We start from the raw sequence: 23635 nt of genomic DNA on the forward strand, positions 1-23635 counted from the left end.
GAAAGCAGCTGACCTCAATTTCGATTCAGTTTGCTAAGAGTACTCGGCGCCACATTGTCCCAGGATCTCGAGTACTCTTTGTGCTCGTCGGCCACATCCATCGTCGATATCCTCCGTCCCCTAATCGTCCTTATAGGTTGTACCACTTGTCGCGTCGCTCCTCTAATAAGAGAAAAACCTCCACCTCTAAAAAGAACTATTCGACGAGCTTGTGCATTATTTCTTGCAATTCTCTGCATCGCGTTACATTATTTTCAACGTGCAGGATTCAATCGAAATGTATTGAAAATAATGAAGCATTCAGTATTGAAAATAATGAAAGCTGTCGCCTATTTTTCTCATTTAGCTGAGACACCCGGTATACAAGATTCAGTCGAAACTTGCATTCGCTCGTATTAAAAATAATGAGGCACCCAATTTTTCAGTTAAATCATTTATTTATATCGTACCATAATAATAAAATATTCATTACATCAAGGTACCAGCTTTCCTGAAACTGATTTAATTAACTCCTTATCTAATGGATAAAAATATTTTTACATACTCTGATAAATATAATTATTACCATAATAATAAAATATTTATTGCGGCTTTTCAGCTTTCCTCCCTCAAACTGATTTAATTAACCCCTCATATAACGAATAAAAATATTCATGCATAGTCTGATAATTAATTAAATTCGATTATAAATGTATAAATGTATATGTTAAAAAATAGAAGCCGAATTTTCTGTCCTGAAAATGGAGATTCAAGCGAGCTCTGATTTAAAAAGATCGGACAGCAATAGAAAGCGTCGACTACAAGATTCAGTAACGTAAATAAAATGTGTGCATGAGGCACCCAATTTTTCAGTTAAATCATTTATTTATATCGTACCATAATAATAAAATATTCATTACATCAAGGTACCAGCTTTTCTGAAACTGATTTAATTAACTCCTTATCTAATGGATAAAAATATTTTTACATACTCTGATAAATATAATTATTACCATAATAATAAAATATTTATTGCGGCTTTTCAGCTTTCCTCTCTCAAACTGATTTAATTAACCCCTCATATAACGAATAAAAATATTTTTGCATAGTCTGATAATTAATTAAATTCGATGATAAATGTATAAATGTATATGTTAAAAAATAGAAGCCGAATTTTCTGTCCTGAAAATGGAGATTCAAGCGAGCTCTGATTTAAAAAGATCGGACAGCAATAGAAAGCGTCGACTACAAGATTCAGTAACGTAAATAAAATGTGTGCATGAGGCACCCAATTTTTCAGTTAAATCATTTATTTATATCGTACCATAATAATAAAATATTCATTACATCAAGGTACCAGCTTTCCTAAAACTGATTTAATTAACTCCTTATCTAATGGATAAAAATATTTTTACATACTCTGATAAATATAATTACTACCATAATAATAAAATATTTATTGCGGCTTTTCAGCTTTCCTCCCTCAAACTGATTTAATTAACCCCTCATATAACGAATAAAAATATTTTTGCATAGTCTGATAATTAATTAAATTCGATGATAAATATATAAATGTATATGTTAAAAAATAGAAGCCGAATTTTCTGTCCTGAAAATGGAGATTCAAGCGAGCTCTGATTTAAAAAGATCGGACAGCAATAGAAAGCGTCGACTACAAGATTCAGTAACGTAAATAAAATGTGTGCATGATGTTGTATAATAAATTCGATTTTAAGCAACACACGCGATCCCGTGCATTCGTACCGAGGATATTTGCATAACATAGACATGCATAATCACGGGGAGGGGGGAGCTGGTTCATGCACGCGTCTCTACACATGTATAATAAATCTGAAACACAATAGCCCGGCGCTCGATCCTAATAATGTTGGTCGGAACGTTTTAATAATATCGCTGAATTTAATCCACATTTTTCCGATAACCGATACACATAAGCTGCTCTGTCAGAGATTCCGGCACCGTTGGGCATTAGCATCGTAAGAATGTAGATTTTAATAACATCGACCGGTGCTCCAGGCAAAGCCAAATTAAATTTAATCATTGGATTCTGATGGCCGATGTCGTGCATTACGTTATTCAATTTCTGTCGCGTACTCGATGCCTATTTTCTCCACTCTATCAAATGTCCATTAAAATTTTCATATTTCACTGGACGCGGTCACGTAACATCGCTGTCAAACCAACACGATTTTTCTTTCACGTTTATACATGCTTCTCCGAGATTATTTTCTCATTTTTATGTTGTCCATAAAAATAAATATACGACAGTTTATCATATCACTGTGGAAAGTGACACATTGATGTTTTTAATTAGTTTGTCATTCCATCAACGCATCCGGCGCTCTTCTTTATTAATTAATTATAAGATTATAATTACTACAGTGCAAGATCAAATCTGTACTGATTTGTACGATGAATCTTCCTGAACATACAAGGTGCTCCAAAAACGTCATTTGTTAAAATTCCCATCGCTTTAGTTACCTTCTCCAAAGTTCATTTTGAGATTAGTTCGGATAACAAAGGTCCCACTCAACCATGTTTTAAACAAACAAACGCGGTCCAAACAGTGCCGTGTTTGTACTCGTTTCACTCAGAAAAACGTCGCCAACGTGAATACAAAAGTTTCCTTAAAAAATAATCAAGTTCCAACAATCTCAGATTAGTTCGGATAACAAAAATCCTCCTCTATCATGTTTTCAAAAAACAAACGCGGTCCAAACAGTGCCGTGTTTGTACTCGTTTCACTCAGAAAAACGTCGCCAACGTGAATACAAAAGTTTCATTAAAAAATAATCAAGTTCCAACAATTTCAGATTAGTTCGGATAACAAAAATCCTCCTCTATCATGTTTTCAAGAAACAAACGCGGTCCAAACAGTGCCGTGTTTGTACTCGTTTCACTCAGAAAAACGTCGCGAACACGATGACAACAGTTTCATTAAAAAATGATTAGGTTCCAACAATGTCAGATTATTTTGGATAACGAAATTTCACTCTACCATGTTTTAAACAAACAAACGCGGTCCAAACAGTGCCGTATTTGTACTCGTTTCACTCAGAAAAACGTCGCGAACACGATGACAAAAATTTCATTAAAAAATAATCAAGTTCCTACAATGTCAGATTATTTTGGATAACGAAATTTCACTCTACCATGTTTTAAACAAACAAACGCGGTTCAAACAGTGCCGTGTTTGTACTCGTTTCACTCAGGAAAACGTCGTCAACGTGAATACAAAAGTTTCATTAAAAAATAATCAAGTTCCAACAATGTCAGATTACTTTGGATAACGAAGTTTCACTCTACCATGGTTTAAACAAACAAACGCGGTCCAAACAGTGCCGTGTTTGTACTCGTTTTACTCAGAAAAACGTCTCCAACGTGAATACAAAAGTTTCATTAAAAAATAATCAAGTTCCAACAATGTCAGATTACTTTGGATAACGAAGTTTCAATCTACCATGTTTTAAACAAACAAACGCGGTCCAAACAATGCCGTGTTTGTACTCGTTTCACTCAGAAAAACGTTGCGAATACGATGACAAAAGTTTCATTAAAAAATCATTAGGTTCCAACAATGTCAGATTAATTGGGATAACGAAGTTCCACTCTACCATGTTTTAAACAAACAAACGCGGTCCAAACAGTGCCGTGTTTGTACTCGTTTCACCCAGAAAAACGTCGCGAACGCGATGACAAAAGTTTCATTAAAAAATAATCAAGTTCCAACAATGAAAGCTATTCTATAGTCAAAAATTGGTTTTAGTAAACCTGGTGTGTACACGCGAAACGTCGTCGGGCAGACGTTGGTGCGTTGATCGAGCAGATCGCGATTCCCTCGACCGCGTAAAATCAAAAAATGACCGAACGCTGTGAGTTCGTTAATCTTTCGAGAGGGAGAAATTTCCCAGCTTGCTCCTCTCCTCCCTGGCCGTCTCTTTCGAGTGCCACCTCGTCATTAATCACCCCTGTACGCTTCTTATCGAGCTCGCAGCTCGGATTCAATAACGCGGCGCGCCGTAATTTCGCGGGGGTTATTAGGGGCACAGAGAGAGAGAGAGGGCACCCCTCGAAAATCGTTAATCGAACGATCCCAAGCCGTTTCCGGAGTCCCAGTCGCCTCGGGTCCTCGCCTCTTTTTCACTATCGTGGATCCGATCGAGGATCTCGTGACGTGCTTGTACCTCGGTTCCACGCGAATAAAAAGAAACGACTTTGTTGTTCCCAGACTTTTTCCATTCTGCGCAGAGACGCTGTGGCCGAACCATTTCCCTTTTGGATCGTCGATTTCAACATGTCTCGAGGATCACCGGAAATTAAATTTTTCATTCACACACTCGAAACCTTTTCAATAATCGTAACAGGAGACGTTCCTGGAAAGTGTACGAAATTAATGAATATCTCCGCCATTTTGTGACATTTCGACTTGAAAAAATTGGAACGTGATGCTGCGAGGTGTGTTTGCGTGGCTTGAATAAAAGTGGAATTTTTCATTCAGCGATTGCCTTTTTAAAAAAATTCGTAGTGCAGGGCTCCGAGGCATTTGAAAAAATAATTTCTAAAAAATTGTGGGAGGATTAAACTAAGTGATTACATGAGAAATTACGAGAATGAAAATTTCAATACCGATAGAAATGATTTGGAACAGTGCTTGCCGCAGTAGGAAGCCAACGCAATTATTAAAAATGGTAGAACAATCGCTCGAGAACATTTTCGAGAACGACCAGTGGCGTAATTTCGCGAGAACTCCATCGCAGGAACGTCTCGAGAATGTTCCGTTCTGAGATGAAGGTGTAACTTGGTAGAGGAATCGCGTTACTCCCGGCCAGGGTCATTTCTGGCACGAAGTTGTCAACCGTTTCGAGGTATCTCGAGTACTTGGCATTGGCCCTCGTCTGGGCCGGTCGTCTCGTTTCGTTTCGTCTGGTCCTCGCCCCATTCCGTCTCGTCTCGTCTCTCCTCGTCTCGCTCTGTCCCCCCTCTCCCCCTCTCTCTCTCTCTCTCTTGCCTCGCGTTTGATACCGGAGCGTTTTCGTCGATTTGGATGGCCGCGCCGAGGCCAGTTTCGTCTCGGCTATTTCCTGTCGCATTTTCCACGAGAACAGAACACCGCGATCGTCGACCGCATTTCTCCAGGGGCCGTTTTAAACTTCGCGCCGCGGATCCACCCCCGCAAATCGACGGTGGGTCCATCTTGACCCAGAGTCTCGGTACAACATTCTCCACTACACCCTTCGAATCGTCGACGAATTCTTATTCGGCACAGTAACCAAATCAACGTTGGTTCCATGAAATTTGTCATTTGATTGTTTTTAATATTTTTTTACGAGACTGTTGTCAGCATATTCGCGACGCTCTCCCGATTAAAATGAGCCCAAGCACGATATTTTTTCACGTATATTTACTGTGTAATCGACAATCGACGATTCAGTTCGGATAATCGAGGTTCCAGTATATCGTGGATTAGACGAGCAAATGCAATCCAAATTGTGTCGTGTCTGGACTCATTTCTATCAGGAAAACGTCACGAATGTGTCAAAGTGTATAATAAATTTCGATTGTGATCATTGAATTTTTTTTAAACCATTAATTAAATATTTAATTTGTAACAATGTTAGAGATAAGTATTTTAGGGAATTGATGGCAGTGAACGATAGTATTATAACGTCCCTGTCCCAGTTTAATAACTCGTTGCACCAATCTGGCATTTCAATAGGACGTCAGAAAATCATGATTTATGTCATGTTATATGATTGTTCCAGCAAATGAGCAAAATGCGTGATAGATTGCCATTAAATTCTAAAGTACCATCGATAAATATACATTCGGAAATGACTGATAGAATTCACCGCGCGTTTCGAGAACCAGTGAAATCGTACATTCTATAATACGTATCAAGAATATTAATAAAAATGAGGCGATTCTGGTTACAATATGAGCAGCAATTTTATCGCACGATTTTTCCGATACCGCAGCCGTTCTAGTAAAATTACGATCGTTTTGGCATTGCTATTCTCTTTAACGTCTGACACATTTAAAAATATTTCTAAATGTCAACACTTAAATTGACATTATAAAATGTCACTACAATATAAAAAATGATAAAATGGTTTTTAAAAAATAACAATTCATTGTAGTGCGAATAAAAATGTTATCTAAGCACGGTAAATGAAATGTCCTCATTTTTGTATCTGTAAAATCAGTGTTGGTCGGAGAATTATGGTCGGATATGAAAACCATAAAAAGTGACACTCGACATATCAAACATCCACGAGTTAATCCACGACCGTATTAATTAATATCATATTTTACTATGTTACCTAAACGTTGCGTGTCGATGGAATTTCTTCCTCGTATAGGCGCCGTGTCTAGCTAATTAATAATTACCGTATAAAGGCGCAGGTATTAATGGATTACTGCGGTAATTAATTTCAATGTTGATTTCATTGCCGTTTTCAAACAACCCGAACGTATCAAACGAAGGGATTTCCGTGATATTACATGGCGAAGTAGACACTCTAATAGAAATGATATTAAACATTTTCTCAACAGCGATATTCAAGCACCTTCAAAAACAAATTCTAATTAGGCGACATCGAAATTAATCAACACGATAATAAAAATAGCTCCCAAGTTAAACAATTCCTGTGGGAAATTATGGAGAAACGGTCAAAAACACTGGGAAAATCGCTCAACTTTGAACATTCATAAGTTTTCAACCATTGATGCTGCGTGATCGAAACTTGGATTTCTCACATCTCCTCGCGCAAATCTACTGGGTAACATAGGAGAAAGGTACAAATTTATGGGGAGAGGGCAAGAATTTCTGGTTACCCAAGTAGAAGAGCAGCCTTTCTAACGGTTGGCCAACTAATATTGCAACAACGACCGAACAAAATGCCAATCACAGATGCTGCTAGGCAAGAGACACCCGGTAGATCGAATTCTGAGCATGTTCGCCGTGGTCGTCGGTGACGAATCACTTTTTCCGGCGGGCCGGTAACATCGTCGCGGGACACATTCTCCGGGAAACATTGAAAGTCACCGGGGCGAATTTCCATATGTAAATCGGCGTGGCGGCGTACTCGGCCTCTCTCTTCGGCTGCGAAAAGGCCGAATGGGGATGGAAAAATTCGAGAAAGCCACGGGACGGACAAGACGAAACGAGACCGGGTAGAGTGGCCGAGGGCCAATGCCAAAACCCCCGGTACACGGTTGACAACCCCGTCTAAACGAAACACGAAGAGAACGACGGGACGACGACGACGACGCCTCGCTAGAAGAAGAAGAAGACGAAGAAGAAGGAGAAGAAGAAGCCTAGCAGAAAGAGGATACGCGCGAGAGAGAGAGAGAGAGAACCAGAGAAAGTTTTAGGCTGCGTTCACTGGAGAAACGGACGGACGTCCTTCGTTGTCGCGTAAACTGCAAACGATTTCCAGGGACGGTGGACGGACGAAACAGAAGAAAAAGCACGGAGAAACGACCTTCTGAAACTTTCCTGACGTTTCCTTCGGCGGCTCTCTCTCTCTCTCTCACTCTCGAGAGAGAGAAGCGAAAAAGAACCGTTGCTCTCGCTGTCTCCGAGCGAAACGGGACGGGGCCAAGAATGGGGGCGGGAAAAAAAAAAGAATAAGACGGAAAAACGGCAGAGAGGGGCTTGGGCTTCGACCATTTGGGAAATGAAATGCTACGGAATTGGAAAAGTTTAAATGCGCCGGCGAGGACGCTTATGGAAATCGTCGCTCGTTCGGGAAGAAACAAATTTTCCTGACGGAAGTGCGTTTTGACGACGGACGCCAGCACTAAAAGTGGATCTGCTTCTGTTTTTGGCCGGCTGTCGCGCGTTCTCTCCGTGCTTTATTTATTGGTGCGGTAATGTGCACAAATCTCATCCAACGCTGCAGCAGCCAGTCTCTAAAACGCCGAGGAACTCGATTGCTGGAGAGTGCAACACGAGACTCGATCAGATAAATCGATCGTACAATATTTATCCAATGACTGAACTTATTTGTTTTGTCACTGTTATATTCGTGAAATTTTTCCGGATGAAACGATCCCAAACACGGCCCAGTTTGGATCATTATTATCCCTGTAATCCACGATATCGTGGAACCTCTACTATCCGAACCGGTCATATCCAACCTAAAATTTAAAAAATAAACTGTTCGATCTAAAAGAGAAACATACACAACATAAAAATCATAATTTTTAATTGAAACATCAGTTCGGATAATCGAGAGAGGTTATACTACAAACAAATAAATATAATCCGAGAAGGGTCGTGTCTGGTATCATTTTAATCAGGAAAATCTAACGAATGGTATGGTAGAAGTTTGTGTTAGGAATCTCAGTTCAAACAATAATAATTAAATTTTATAACACAAAGGAATACTATAGAAATATTTTATCAGAAGGTTATTTTTAATGGATTTAATAACAAGAAAATGTTACTGAGCAAGCTTTGAAATACTTCTCTTTTATTCTTGACCAGCCACTGTAGGAACTGGGTCATTGATTAATCAATATTGTTAATACTTTATATTATTTATATTTTTTGCGTATACATTATTATCTTGGCAAAAGAAGTATCAAGGAATACTAGATAAAGCGTCCGGATTATTAAGATGAATCATGGTAGAACGAATTCGTTCACAATTCGTGGATAATAAGGATTATTATGGGTCAGTAATAACAAGAAGAAGAACGTGGTTTCAACAGAAGAAGAAGTTCCCTTCTTTAAATGAGAACATAATACAGCTTGAAACTGATTTCTACGTCTTTATTGCACAGAAGATATGAAACTTAATTATTACTCATTATAAGCTCGTTGCTGGACCCAAACCCATATTTATTTCAGAATATAATATATTTATTAATATAAAATGCTTTTTAATTATACTGAACATTTATATATTTTTATTTCGTATTTTTTATGGACTCGTGTTCCAGAAATAAAATTTGAAGGAATTTTTGAAGCTCATTATGTACATAAATAAATCTTATTTAGGTTTGGGCAATTTTTTAAAAAAATTGAATAATTTTATTTTTAGCAATTTTCCAAAATTCTAGTATATTTCAGAAATAAATTGTATCGTGTTCTTTTCTTTTCAAACTGTGACAAATAATTTTTGCTAATTTTCACGGAAACATTCGAACTGTATTTCGCGAGAAGCAGAATATAAGACGCAGCCATAAGTGTTTCTAATCTGGCACATTAAACTCTGTCGCACACAGCTGTACACGTTCCCGCAATTTACCAAAACAATTAAAACGAAAATTCGCGACACTTCACTCGAGTTATGAAAAATGGATCCCTCAGGCATTTATATCCCAGTTAATCCGGCGAATGGGTTAAGCAGAAGCTTCATTTATCACGCGAAATGTGCTTGATAAGAAAGAACATGCACACGATCGGCAGAATCGCCATTAAATAAATTCACTTTTTTTATTACGCCACCCAGCGAAATAACATTTAATCGATCGAACGAAATTCCGTCTAAATATTCGTGTAATTCAAGCTTGTCTGATAACATAACCTCATTTCTAGCGATGTAGAAAAATCGAGTAAAAGGATATTTATTTTTATATTGTGCTTTTATTTGACATAAAATGAATAACATTTGATCGTGCAGAAAATGATCGAACGAAATTTTCTCTTAATATTCGTGTAATTCAAGTTTGTTTGGTAACATAACCTCATTTCTAGCGATGTAGAAAAATCGAGTAAAAGGATATTTATTTTTATATTGTGGTTTTATTTGACATAAAGTGAATAACATTTGATCGTGTAGAAAATGAACGAACGAAATTTTCTCTTAATATTCGTGTAATTCAAGCTTGTTTGATAACATAACCTCATTTCTAGCGATGTAGAAAAATCGAGTAAAAGGATATTTATTTTTATATTGTGGTTTTATTTGACATAAAATGAATAACATTTGATCGTGCAGAAAATGATCGAACGAAATTTTCTCTTAATATTCGTGTAATTCAAGCTTGTTTGATAACATAACCTCATTTCTAGCGATGTAGAAAAATCGAGTAAAAGGATATTTATCTTTATATTGTGGTTTTATTTGACATAAGATGAATAACATTTGATCGTGCAGAAAATGATCGAACGAAATTTTCTCTTAATATTCGTGTAATTCAAGCTTGTTTGATAACATAACCTCATTTCTAGCGATGTAGAAAAATCGAGTAAAAGGATATTTATTTTTATATTGTGGTTTTATTTGACATAAAATGAATAACATTTGATCGTGTAGAAAATGAACGAACGAAATTTTCTCTTAATATTCGTGTAATTCAAGTTTGTTTGGTCACATAACCTCATTTATAGTGATGTAGAAAGATCGTATTTATTCTTGCATTGCACTGGGTATCAAACAGAAGTTCATTCGATCAAATACATAAATAACATTAATAAAAGGTACTTTTTCATTAGAATTTATTCTAAAGGGAAATTTGCAAGATTTTATGTATGAAATAATGTTTTGTCTTGTGGTTTAAAAAATCCCAACCAATAATGATATCTCCATTTTTATTATATTTTCCTGAAGAGAAGAATGTTTAGATGTTGGAAAAATTTTCAAAAAATTCGGGGCTCACGGTTTACAAGATCCCGGACCAATAGGAGAATTTGCATTTACAAAGAAACCTTCTAGTTGATCAGAAGATCAAGATTGCCATCTGTTTCCCAAATGCCAGTGCAATTCGGGGGTTCACGGTGAACGTGACTTAATCTAAGGTCGTTTAAAAGCGATGACGAAGGTGGTGGTTGAAGAAACACAGAGAGAAGAGAGAAGAAAAAAAGAGAAGCGGAGCAAGTAGCGCGAGCTTCAAGACGAGGAATCCTCGTGCCTGACTCAGAATCCAAGACTAAGTCAGCAACTGTAAGCACAGATTTCTATTCCTGGCGGACTCAGTCATGGACCCCCATGGACTCTCACTTGGCGTTCCCGTTGCACGACTTTCAGCGCAGAGCCCCTTCATCTTCAGGGACTTACAGTTCCTTCAAACATTTTTTTGTAATTTCACAACACGGCGAGACGAAGTCTCTAAAAATCCTAAAAACTGGATTGTCGAGGATCGTAACGTGATTTTTCCGTGGTAAAATGTTTATCCAATGATTGAACTTATTTATTTTGTCACTGGCATACTCGTGACATTTTTCTGAATAAAATGATACCAAACACGATACCATTCGGATTATATTTGCCTCTGTAATCCACGATATAGCGGAACCTCGATTATCCGAACCGCTGAATGACCTAATACCGAATTTTGGATTGCTTAGCAAATATACGTCAAATAGTGTCGTGCTTAGGCTTATTTTAATCAGGAAAATATCTCGGATTTTATGATCAAAGTTTCTTATTAAACGTTCATTATTATCTAAAATAAATTTAATTAAAATGATTAATGTTAACTTGTGGATACAATAATGAATATAACAGTAAAGCAGAAAATAAATTTCTACAGTTCCTTCACCCGTCAATGGAGTCACGCTCTCGAAGAGATTCGAATTCGATTGGCAATCGTTCGAGTTTGATCAATGACTGCCACTTCAGCATAAGTTACACCGTCGGGTTCTGCGAATTTTATCGATAAGAGTAAGTGGCTCGAGTGTTTGGAAAGCTTCGAAAAGATACTCGAATTTCGCCGTTCTCCGCGAAAAATCAATTTGTTTAAATGTTTATCAGAATTATTGACGTCTCTCGATGCTGCAACGAACCTGAAACAGTTGAAACATTCTACTGAAATAATATCTTCGATCAATGTTGATTCCTTTCCTTTGTTGCACGATCAATATTAGTGAACATCATAATATTTAAATTTTTAAAAATTAAAATTCCAAAATTCCAAAATTCGACAATTCAATGGTTGAATGGCTCAAAGATTCAAGGACTGAAATATCTAAATTTTCAAAAATATTTCAATACCAAGTTGCATATTGAAGTGCCGAATATTTTAATATTTATCTTATTTAAAATGTTTAATATTAAACAAATTTATCAGAAAAAGCAGTAAGACTATTCGAAATTTTATCTTGCATAAAATTTTGTACATACCTCCCCGTTTATTTATCTACTTTATTATAAACAGTTTTGAAATGGAATATAACACAAAATCAAGCACACAAAATTAAATTTCAAATCTACATATTTCTCTCCTTTAAAGGTTCGAAATTTTCGAACAAATTTACATCCACCGAAAAGCATCTTCATCATTACAAACTTAATTAAGCATCCCGTGTGGTTCCGACGCATAATCAAAATACAACTCCGCGTGCATTCGACATTTTCCCCAGAAATGTGCAACTCAAATCTACGGGGAAACGTTTAAGCGTTTACGATGGGCGAGAGAGGGGGGAAGTTGGACATTTTATAGACGAATGTGGAAGTTGCTCATTAAATAATTAAGGTCGTCCCGGAGTCGATACGAGAGCAGAAGAAATCCGGATAGCATGAATATCAGCAAGGGAACCGGAAAAGCCTCTTACAAACGGCGAAGAAAGAACTGTTCCTGTTAAAAATAAACGCGAGAGGTAAGAGGTTAAGCTGGAACGTAAGCTTCGATCGAGACCAACTGCCATTGGTCGACGGGACTTGTTGAACAGATCTTTCGGTCTCGAAAACGAATAAACAAAAATACAATCTTTCACTCTCCACCCCTTTCTGCTCTAAATATTTAGGACAGGCGTAGTCGCGTTTGTGTGCTCCGGTCTTGTAATAGATGAATATGAACATGGCAGGTTATTTCAATATTTTACTGTATCTGTACTTTAGTAGTTTAATATTTCTTTCTTTTAATTATTTCTTTTAATATTTCAATACTTTCATTTTTCAATATTTTAATATTTCAATATTTTCATTTTTCAATATTTTCATTTTTCAATATTTTCATTTTTCAATATTTTCATTTTTCTATATCTTAATATTAATATCACAATATTTTCATTTTTCAATATTTTAATATTTCAATATTTTCATTTTTCTATATCTTAATATTAATATCACAATATTTTCATTTTTCAATATTTTAATATTTCAATATTTTCATTTTTCAATATTTTAATATTTCAATATTTTCATTTTTCAATATTTTCATATTTCTATATTTTAATATTTCAATATTTTCATTTTTCTATATCTTAATATTAATATCACAATATTTTCATTTTTCAATATTTTCATTTTTCTATATCTTAATATTAATATCACAATATTTTCATTTTTCAATATTTTAATATTTCAATATTTTCATTTTTCTATATCTTAATATTAATATCACAATATTTTCATTTTTCAATATTTTAATATTTCAATATTTTCATTTTTCAATATTTTAATATTTCAATATTTTCATTTTTCAATATTTTAATATTTCAATATTTTCATATTTCTATATTTTAATATTTCAATATTTTCATTTTTCTATATCTTAATATTAATATCACAATATTTTCATTTTTCAATATTTTAATATTTCAATATTTTCATTTTTCTATATCTTAATATTAATATCACAATATTTTCATTTTTCAATATTTTAATATTTCAATATTTTCATTTTTCAATATTTTAATATTTCAATATTTTCATTTTTCTATATTTTAATATTTCTATACTATAATATTTCTATATTCTAGTTTCTCTATTTTTTAATGTTTATATTCTAACATACTCGAATACATATAATTACAATAAAAAAGAACCATACAGAAAGTAATATTGTAAATTGCACCAGTCACCCTCTGCTGAAGGAGGCCTCCAACAAGGAGGCCGTAATATTTTAAGGAGTGCAAACGATACCGATCTCTTTATTTATCTAATTCCACGTGTCTAAAAGAAGAAGCAATTCGGGATTACACTCCACGAAGGACGTGCATAATGTCAGGAGTGTTCTGCGCGGGGAAACTGTTTGCCTAACCCAGTTTTCGAATCAAAAATAGCCTTGGTGTTCCCTGCTTATACGTGTGCACCACTTCGATACATATTTCCCCTTCCCAATATTTCACGAAATTTTGTCAAATATCTCAACGGTTGCCGTTCGACTGTTACCTCTTCCATTCGACGCCATTTCGAATGCTCACCGTTGCACTTGCACTTGCTGTTGCAACCCCCCTCGAGCAGATTTTCATTTTTCTTCGGAGGCGTCGCTGGGACAACGCTTCAACGATCAAAAGGGAAATATGTTTCACGCATTCGAACCGAACATTATTCGCGTTCAATTTTTCGCAATGGAATTTTTTTTATAAATCGCCATCTCGTTATTTTTACATTATATTTTTACATTGCTGACTAAATGCCCAAACACTCGATATTTCAATATTATTAATATTTTAATATTTCCAATATTTCCAATATTTGGTTCTGTAAATCTTGGAGTATTTATGTATTTGAAAGTTTGAGTCTTTGAGTATTGAGTCAGCAATGTATAGAAGTAATATGTAATAAGATATTAAAATATTATAATGTTACAGAATATTGTAATAATAAAATATTTTTTGGAATATTGGAATATGAAATATTGAAATATTGAAATAATCAAAGGTCCAAAAATTCCATCATCCATACATTCGAGTATTGACACGAAATATTTAAATATCCAATAAAAGTAAGATTAGTCTTATTAATCTACTTACCCTGTAATTTCGAAAGTGTTCAGCAACGTTGTTTAATAGGCTGGCGAACTCCGGATTGCGAAAATCGTGGACTGTGTACCTCCGCAAAACAAACCACCGTTTCCCGGTTAAGTCGTTGCCATGCTAGTCCCTTCAATTACAGTGAGTAGCGGCGAGGGATGCAGAATAACAGAGGCTGTGATGATCAAACGTGGAAGGCGCGGCCGAGTTTTTAGGAAATTGCCGGGCAGCCGCGATGCACCCACTGCATCGTCCAGTCGTTTCTGTGACAAAATCGTACAACTTTTGATGGAGTTAAGATAGAACGGTGGGACTTTTTTTAAACGACTGCTCAAATATCGTGGGATATGGGAAAAATACCGAGGAAGATTCACGGTTGCGTTGGGGGTTGGAAAAAATTTAACGAAGCTGAAAAACTTTAGTTCTCCACGATTTTAGACAATGAAATCGTTAAAGTAGAAAAAAAAAGTTTATAAATGTCGCTATATTATTTGTCATCTGTTCATTTACATTTTCAACCCGCTGAAATTATTTTAAACATATATATTAAATATCTGTACACTTTCAATAAGATGTACTATTGAATAGTGCCAATATCATATGAACTTATTTTAATATTTAATACTATTGAATTTCAATAGCAAAACTCATTTCCGCCAATCATATAAGCGGATAGCTTGACATCGATGTTTTCAAAAAAATAAGATATGGCCTGAAACCAATTCCAGTATAAATCAATACATTTCTCAAATTTTTTTTAACAACATATCTGATCGAAGGAAAAAGAGAAATATTACAAATAATAATGTACGGTATTGAATCGAATAATATTTTCAATCATTTCATGATAGACAATTCAAATACATCACGATTTGCTTCTAAATTTCATACTATTGAAAAGAATACATTGATATTCATCGAAGTAGAAAAAATTACAATAACACGCGTGTTATTGGAGTAACTACTTTTTCTTCTCAGTGTACGGTCCCCGTATGTTGCAAATAATGCAGACATTTTTTATTTGGAAGAAAAATCAGCAATTGTCGAAAAAATGTGGAGATTCGTGTTGAGCTGGGAAAAAATTGATCAAAGGCTATGCAGAGAAAGGTAAAAATTCGCCGCGCAGCGTCACGAGAACGGGACATCCGTCGAATCGTTCGGCCATTTTGTTTAGCACGTTTATATAATTTTCGGGAACACGGAGGCGCGGCGTCGACAAGCGGCCATCAAGCCCCTGTTAATTCGATTCCTCTGTTCGATTCGGATGTGCCCGTGGACGTCGCCGTGTTTCATACGCGGGATTCAACAGCCCCGTTGTCGACGACACGGCGACTTGCGTTCAACGGTAGTTAGTGGACCGTGCGGCCGTCGCATAACCTGCAGGCTGATGAGAACATTTACGTATTATACTGGGTGCCGCGTTCAAACGCGAAGCATCTCCCTTATTCTCCAGTTTCATTCGAACCACTTAACTGCACTGCTCCAAAAGGCATGTATGGTGGTAGGAAACAATTTTATCTCAGTCCCTAAGTTTTTTTCAACGGAATCATGTATTTTCTTTGAGGTGTGCTTGTAGAGCGTGAAGAGACAAATCCAACGAGTACCATGATCATACCTTTCCGATCATTCGATCTCGAGTAATTCATGTTCGAAAATCTGCTTAATATATCCGAACGCAAGTGTTTCAGGATAGAATGATCCAAATAGTACGATCATGGTACTCGTAGGATTTGGCTTGTCATGATCCACTAGAATATCCAAAAATATAGACAGGGTGTCGATTAAAAAAATTGCCGATGACCTTGAAATCCTATGAAGGACATTACCTTTCAGACGCAGGTATCTCGAGATTGAATAATCAGAAACATATGTTTATACAACTCGTTGGATTCGTCTTTTTACGCTCTACAACAACATCGCAAAGAAAATACAGGCTTGTGCTGAAAAAGTACCGAGGTTCTTGATATCTTGTAAAATAGCAAACTCACGTGAAAATTCTTTCCACCATCTTGTCTACCCTTTTGAATAACCGAACTTTGAGCTGAGTATTTTCTCTGTCAAACCAAAAAACAATGGAGATATTTCGTTGTCGGTAGTATATGGGTTATCTATTTGAATCGAGCACCCTGTATACGGGACACCGTAACACAGAACGCTCCAGTCCCAGCAGAGATAGCGCAGGTCTCTAAATTGTGGCCAAAATGCCTTCGGCTATCCGGACGATTGCTCGTCAAATCGATTCATTGGATTGCCCTTTGCCAATTCATTCCCAAACAAACTGATCGATATGAAATCTACGTTAGGTGCGCTGCAACGGAATCGACGGGGAACGTCAACGACCCCCTTTACTGATCATATTAGATAGGTGCAAAACTAATGCCAGTTTCAAGTCGGCAAATTTGAAGTAGTATACTATAGTCGGCCACAAGTTTTTGAGATTTCTCGTATATGTATTCACATTCGGTTTTAAAGCGGCTCAAGATTCATTTTTATAATGCCATTTTGCGGTTTTTCGACGGCTCTTCAACCCTTCATATGCGACCCTGTTTTGTTTGGGGTATTTTTTTGCTACATACTTTATAGTTTCGTGAACCGCGTTTAAATTTGGACAATTTTTTCAAAGATAATTTTCAAGAATCCTTAAATTCCATTTTTAGCATTTCTGCAGATATTCGAATATTTAAGCATTCGGAGACGGGAAGATTCAAATATGCATGGTGTCTCAGCTGAAGGAGAGGCCACCTAAATATCTCCTTTATTTTTAATGGCACAATTTAAATGGTATCGAAGGAGGAATATCGTAGAAGAACAGTTTCTTTTGTACGGTTATTATATCATAGTTTTTCCAAGGTCATCGTTATTTTTTTATCGGGAAAACTTATTCTTTTTTATTCCACCTTATAGCGGTTGGAAAAATACACCTGAATATGTGTAAGTCATCAACAAGATGGAATTTTAGAAAAATAAATTTTCCCGATAGAAAATAACGATGATCTTGGGAAAACTATGAAAAAATAACCGGACAAGGAAAAATTGTTCTTCTATGATAGTCCTCCTTTGATACCATTTGCCATTAAAAATATTTAGGTAACGTCCTTCAGCTGGGACACCCTGTAAAATGTTCGTGAAAATTAAATTCTACAGAATATTCTTATTTGTCCAAAGTTTGTCTACCGCTTCAAAAAATCTCGAAAAATTGATCTGCAACTTTCCAATATTAAATAAATAATTGATGAGTCAATATAAATTGATCTAGGCCGCAAATTAGTGTGCAAATTCGAAACAATTTCAGATTAGGGATCCGCACATAAATTGCTATACTTTCCATCTAATTTGGCAACGCGTGTCACCTTCTGTCAGATCCCGGAGTCGATCAGATATGATTAATTCCGATCGAACGACTCAATTTCGATCGTTATTAAAAACCAACTTGAAATTCCTCTTTGACCCGGCGTTATCGAGTATTCTACGGGGGTGAATACCGTGGAAAGAGGTTCGCCCCGAAGGCTCGAGAAAAAGGAGGACCCGAGACTAAGGGGCAAAATAGCGGGGGTTGGAAGGAAGATTTAAATTACATCGCCGGGGAAAATTTTCTTTGTCGATCGGACGCTTGTGAAGCGTGCGGAGGAAATTTTGTTTGACGGAACAGTTCTACGTCCGAGCTCACAAAGCAACTGGGCGCTTCGGTTCTTCGCGAAATTAATACATAAACACAGAGAGAGGATTTTCTTCTAATGAAAAATCTTCCTTTGATTCGCCGTTATGGCAAAAATCGGTTTTTTGGGGAATCCTTCAGTCGTGGATAAAATGTTAACATACTTCTCAGCGTTTTTAGCTAAAAAGAAGCTCCTTCGATCGAATCATTTGTCAGCCATTTTGCAACGTTTCGCAACAAGAGAATTTCTACGAACTACCCAACATGTGTACTATTAAACAACGTACTTGTTTAAAGAATAAGTCGATTAACTTTCCGAGAAAAAATGCCTAAAAATGTCTTTTTTAGCCCCTTTTTAGCCCCTTGCCATTTCCTTTACAGTTACGGTGATTAAACTATCTTCATCCCCGAAAATGTCGTGGAAGGGAAAAGAAAATTTATATTTTTTGTGGGGCTTTATTCTAATGCTTAAATGTTAATTAAAAACGAATCAAATTTTATGTCATCCGAAAGGAAACGCGTAACATTCATATTTGTTAGACTTTGTTAGAATCTTCATGACGAGTCTGACTCGTTAAAATACGGCTAGGGGTCAATATTGTTCAGGAGCTTCAGGAAAAATGGCAGGTCAGAAACCGATCACTACGGCAAGATGGTAGAGATAACGTAATGGATAGCATTAGGTACGAGAGACCCTGTTGGGTCCGAAGTGCTCGTATAAATAAATTATTGTCGTTGTTTACGGGCCCGGGGGCCGATAAACGAGCTCGTTAGCAGTCAAAGTAACAGTGTACCTTCTATATAATCTTCTTAGCTCGCCTTTCTGTTTCGCCGAGGTGTTTTCTATTGGAACATTTTCGTTAAGGGTGTAGTAAGGGTACACCGTAAATGGGGTAAAGAGAGGTACGGCCCTGTAATGGCGGTTAATTGCTTTCGCGTTTTCCCTTTGCTCGCACCTGTCATATTCGCTAATTGGGAATTTTCGACGACGTCGATCGAGCTTGCTGCACAAGGGGATTAGAGTGATATTCGGATCTACATATTGTTGTTTTATTGGCCCATTCGTTCTTTTCGCAAATTTGTCAATTTTATTATTTAATTTGCAATTTTCTGGCAGAATTTATATTAAATTAGGATCAATTTCATTCATAGACATTAGAGTTTGTTAGCAATTTTATTGAGCACCTGATTAACAATTTTTCTAAAATGATATAAAGAAAATTGTAGTTGATCAAGTTTTTCTTTTGCTACAAAAATTACACAAATTTCTAGATCTGTTTATACTTGCAAAATTCTTTAGTTTATCTTGTACGTATGTATAGTTGCAAATATGATTTCTGAAAACATAAAATGATTACTGGGTTGCGATTGGCGTGTCTGTGCAGCTACATATGTATGTAGAATGAGTTTTACAAGTTCATCTGGGTAAACCAGTTTCGAAACTGAGTTTTTAAAAGCTGACAAATCCTAACGATCGCACACTAACAAGAGAAGTTCTGTAACTGGAAAATTCCGAAAAATTGTTAAAACTTTGCAGAAATCTGGTTCATATTGTGCTGCGTACAGGAGAATTTTTTTTATATACTGGAAAATTGCCCATGGAGTGAGAACACTTTTCCAAAGAAATTTTGAGTCTCCATATTACAGTGAATATTTCGAAAACTTTTAAGTACTTTGATATATAATTAATTTTGAATATTTAAATACTTTTTATGGCGAGTACTGAAAAAATAAAACTATAGAGATCAAATAAATATAAGTCCTAATACACAACAACATATTTACTAGGAAACTCGTATAACAATTTATAATTGGTAAAATTTAAACTCTTGTCGAATGAATATTCTTTTGTGAATAATAATTAGCAACTTATTTGGAACTCCACGCACCCCTTAATGAATAATAAATAAATTCATATTTCCACCCTCATTAAAATTCATTGAAACACTAACCCTCTTGCTTATTAACTAACGAAAACCAATCTCCCTTTTTCTCTCATGCCATTAAAACATGAAAAATGTTGTTAGCAATTAATTTATAAAAATTCTTTATTAGTAACTCGCGTAACCATAAAAGAAGATTTCCATACCAGGTGTAGAAAGCTTTATACGATTCGTATACAATATCCACTTTACTAGTACGTTTATTGAAATGAAAAATACAAATACTCGTTACCTAATTGCAAAGCTTCGCTCTAAGGAAGCCTGACAAAACCAGGCAAATTAAATTCATTTAAAAACGCTATACGTGAAACTCAGTGTTGTATAACGCACGCAGAAGTCGTATGGAATATGTTGCCGGAAAATTAATTTTGGTTTCCAATTCCCATTTTCAAATCGAGATAAAATTAAATGGATTTATCAACCGACTACAAAGTAATAGAAAAAATACCAGCGATGTGAATAACAATTCAATTGATTTAACAAAACAATGAACCTTGTAATATTAATAATGTAGATAGTGCCATTTTTACTTTGTACAACCTCCAGAATTTCTGAAGAGTTAGTTTACCACATGATCTACAAAAGAATGTCTATTAAATGATGTGCAAAAGAATGTTTATTAAATGATGTGCAAAAGAATGTCTATTAAATGATGTGCAAAAGAATGTTTATTAAATGATGTGCAAAAGAATGTCTATTAAATGATGTGCAAAAGAATGTTTATTAAATGATGTGCAAAAGAATGTCTATTAAATGATGTGCAAAAGAATGTTTATTAAATGATGTGCAAAAGAATGTCTATTAAATGATGTGCAAAAGAATGTTTATTAAATGATGTGCAAAATAAAATGTTTCCACAACATTTGCATGGACATGAAGCTAAATAAAGATTTATTTCTTGTGTAAATAATTGCAATTGACTGATAGTAAAGTCTCCGCATTTTTACATTGTTTGAATACTTTTATTGTATTAAGTTTCACCTACTGATTTTTGTCATGAATGCATGAAATCCGCTGTCTATTTATAACGAGACAGCGGGTCTTTATGCATTTATGGCAAAAATTAGTAGGCGTAATTTGGAACAGTAAACATATATAAAAATTTCAAAGTACTGTTACATTATTTCAAACCTATTGAACATATTAAGAAATGAAATAAATCTCTGTTTCACTCTGGTTTGTCGTAATTCACATAAAAAAATTTTTTATTTTGCATAAAGACCCGCTGTCTATAACTAACATTAATCTACAAAACGTATATTTTAAATTTGGAACAGTAAACATATAAAAATTTAAAAATACTGTTACATTATTTTCAACCTATTGAACATATTAAGAAATGAAATAAATCTCTGTTTCACTCTGGTTTGTCGTAATTCACATTAAAAAATTTTTGTTTTGCATAAAGACCCGCTGTCTATAACTAACATTAATCTACAAAACGTATATTTTAAATTTGGAACAGTAAACATATAAAAATTTAAAAATACTGTTACATTATTTTCAACCTATTGAACATATTAAGAAATGAAATGAATCTCTGTTTCACTCTGGTTTGTCGTAATTCACATAAAAAATTATTTATTTTGCATAAAGACCCGCTGTCTATAACTAACATAAATCTCCAAAACGTATATTTCAAATTTTCATCACAGGCTCAAGAACTTAAAACTTGTCTCGCACTAAGAGTTGGGAAAATATTTTATTCAAACAAAAATTTCGAATAAAATGGGGTTTTCCCAAGTGAGTTTTAAACCCACTTTATTCGGAATTTTTATTTAAATAAAATTTTCGCCCAACTCTGGTCGCACTCTACCTTCCCCTTCCACGACGCAGTTCCCCCACGCTTCCGCCGGGTCACGTGAGGCGTTCCGCCGTGCGCGACGTCACGTGACTAATCCGGAAGAGAAAGAGGGGGTAACTTTTTCCCGTAGCGACAGTGTGCGTGCCTGGAAATAATAAACGCGTCAAAGTTAATGCTTACGATCGACGGCGAGTCGGACTAAATCGAGGTGAATCAACGCATTCCTGCCGCGAGCTTGATTTACGACTTGCTATTAGCCCGCGTGCTTTCCTTCCTCCCCCTCTCTCCATCCCTCTCTCTCTCTCTCTCTCTCTCAGCGCCGTTTATTCCCCTTTGTGTCGACTGTATCGAAAAACCGGGCGACATTTTTCATCGTCGTTTTCCCCATCCCTTCCGCGTTTTGGTATCGGCGACCGTTCCGCGGCCAGTCATCGTTTTAACTCGATAAAATGAGCACGTGGGAGCCCGCCGTAGGAGCCACGGAATGCAAATACATACTATACACGAGCCTATTGTGCCATGACGCGTGTCGGGAGCATTGGGAGAGGGGGAACACTCCGAACGAGTTTTTCTCCATCTTTGTATGTGTGCGGATCGTTTATTCGCGGTTACTAGGCGCGCCGCGACCAGACGCTTTTGCTTTTGCGCTGCTGAAGATGCGCCTCGGGAAAAGATGACGGAAGAATTTATGGCTCAGCGCCGTCTATAAGCGCTTCGTCACACTCGTTTTAGAGCGACTGTCTCTCTGCGAAACAGAGAGAGAGAGAGGACCTCCTCTCACGACGAAAATTGCCGCGCCGAGCTTTCGGAGAAAGCGATTTACACGTCTCCAAATTCTTGAGGGACTCTCAAACGAGCCGAAACGCGCATGTTAGAAATATTAAATATGTCGCGAACACTTCTGTGTTGGGAATACGTTTTTCGAAACTTCATCCGAAAAGGAAGAAAGTTTTCATTGTAATCTGAACAGGATGGTTCGAAATTGAAATTGTGGTCCCTGTGGTGGCATACATGAAAAAAATCTTTAACCGTGCACCACGGGTTTGTAAAATTTGTAATCACCGATAGGTAATGCGTTAATAGCGAAAATCAACAATTTGGAAAGATTCAGAATCTCCAAAAACGAATTACAAAAATGTTTGTTTCAATTATTCTGCTTTGTACAGTTTTAAATTACACCATTTTTGTCATAAATGCTTAAAATCCGCTGTCTTATAACAAGGAACAGGTGACTACACTTTAGCACTATCGAATGGCAACGGGGACAAATGTTTGATGTGGACACACTTTAAAAGTTCGCTCTTTCGTTCCCGTAGCTCGCCTGTACATATACACACTTTCTCTACTTAATAATTAAAAAGCAGCTAGCTGGTTACAGATTGATTCTGCAAAACTCGATAGAAACTTGGCCGGCAAATCTTTGATGGAAAGAGCACACTCGGAAACTTCGGTCCCTTGTTGCGGAGTTAAACCTCTGACGGATTCCGGATAGTTCGGGTAGGGAAACAAAAATTTTAAACTGTTCTCGATTGAACTAGATAAATTATACAATAAAACGACGTTACGTATTTATTCCATATTTA

General features: G+C 36.0%; 1 protein-coding gene and 1 long non-coding RNA gene across 4 annotated transcripts in view; one reads left to right on the forward strand and one right to left on the reverse strand.

The window, feature by feature from the left end:
* Window positions 1-15145, reverse strand: part of LOC143218694 (uncharacterized) — a 75478-nt gene extending 60333 nt beyond the window's left edge. Inside the window, exon 1 of the long non-coding RNA XR_013011145.1 lies at window positions 14651-15145. This is a non-coding gene — a long non-coding RNA (uncharacterized LOC143218694). The remainder of the gene's footprint in view (window positions 1-14650) is intronic.
* Stet (stem cell tumor) overlaps window positions 1-23635 on the forward strand; it is a 578556-nt gene that overhangs the window by 341037 nt on the left and 213884 nt on the right. The gene's annotated exons all lie outside the window — the stretch shown is intronic.

Source organism: Lasioglossum baleicum, chromosome 20, assembly GCF_051020765.1.
Source record: "Lasioglossum baleicum chromosome 20, iyLasBale1, whole genome shotgun sequence".
Classification (NCBI taxonomy): Eukaryota; Metazoa; Arthropoda; class Insecta; order Hymenoptera; family Halictidae; genus Lasioglossum; species Lasioglossum baleicum.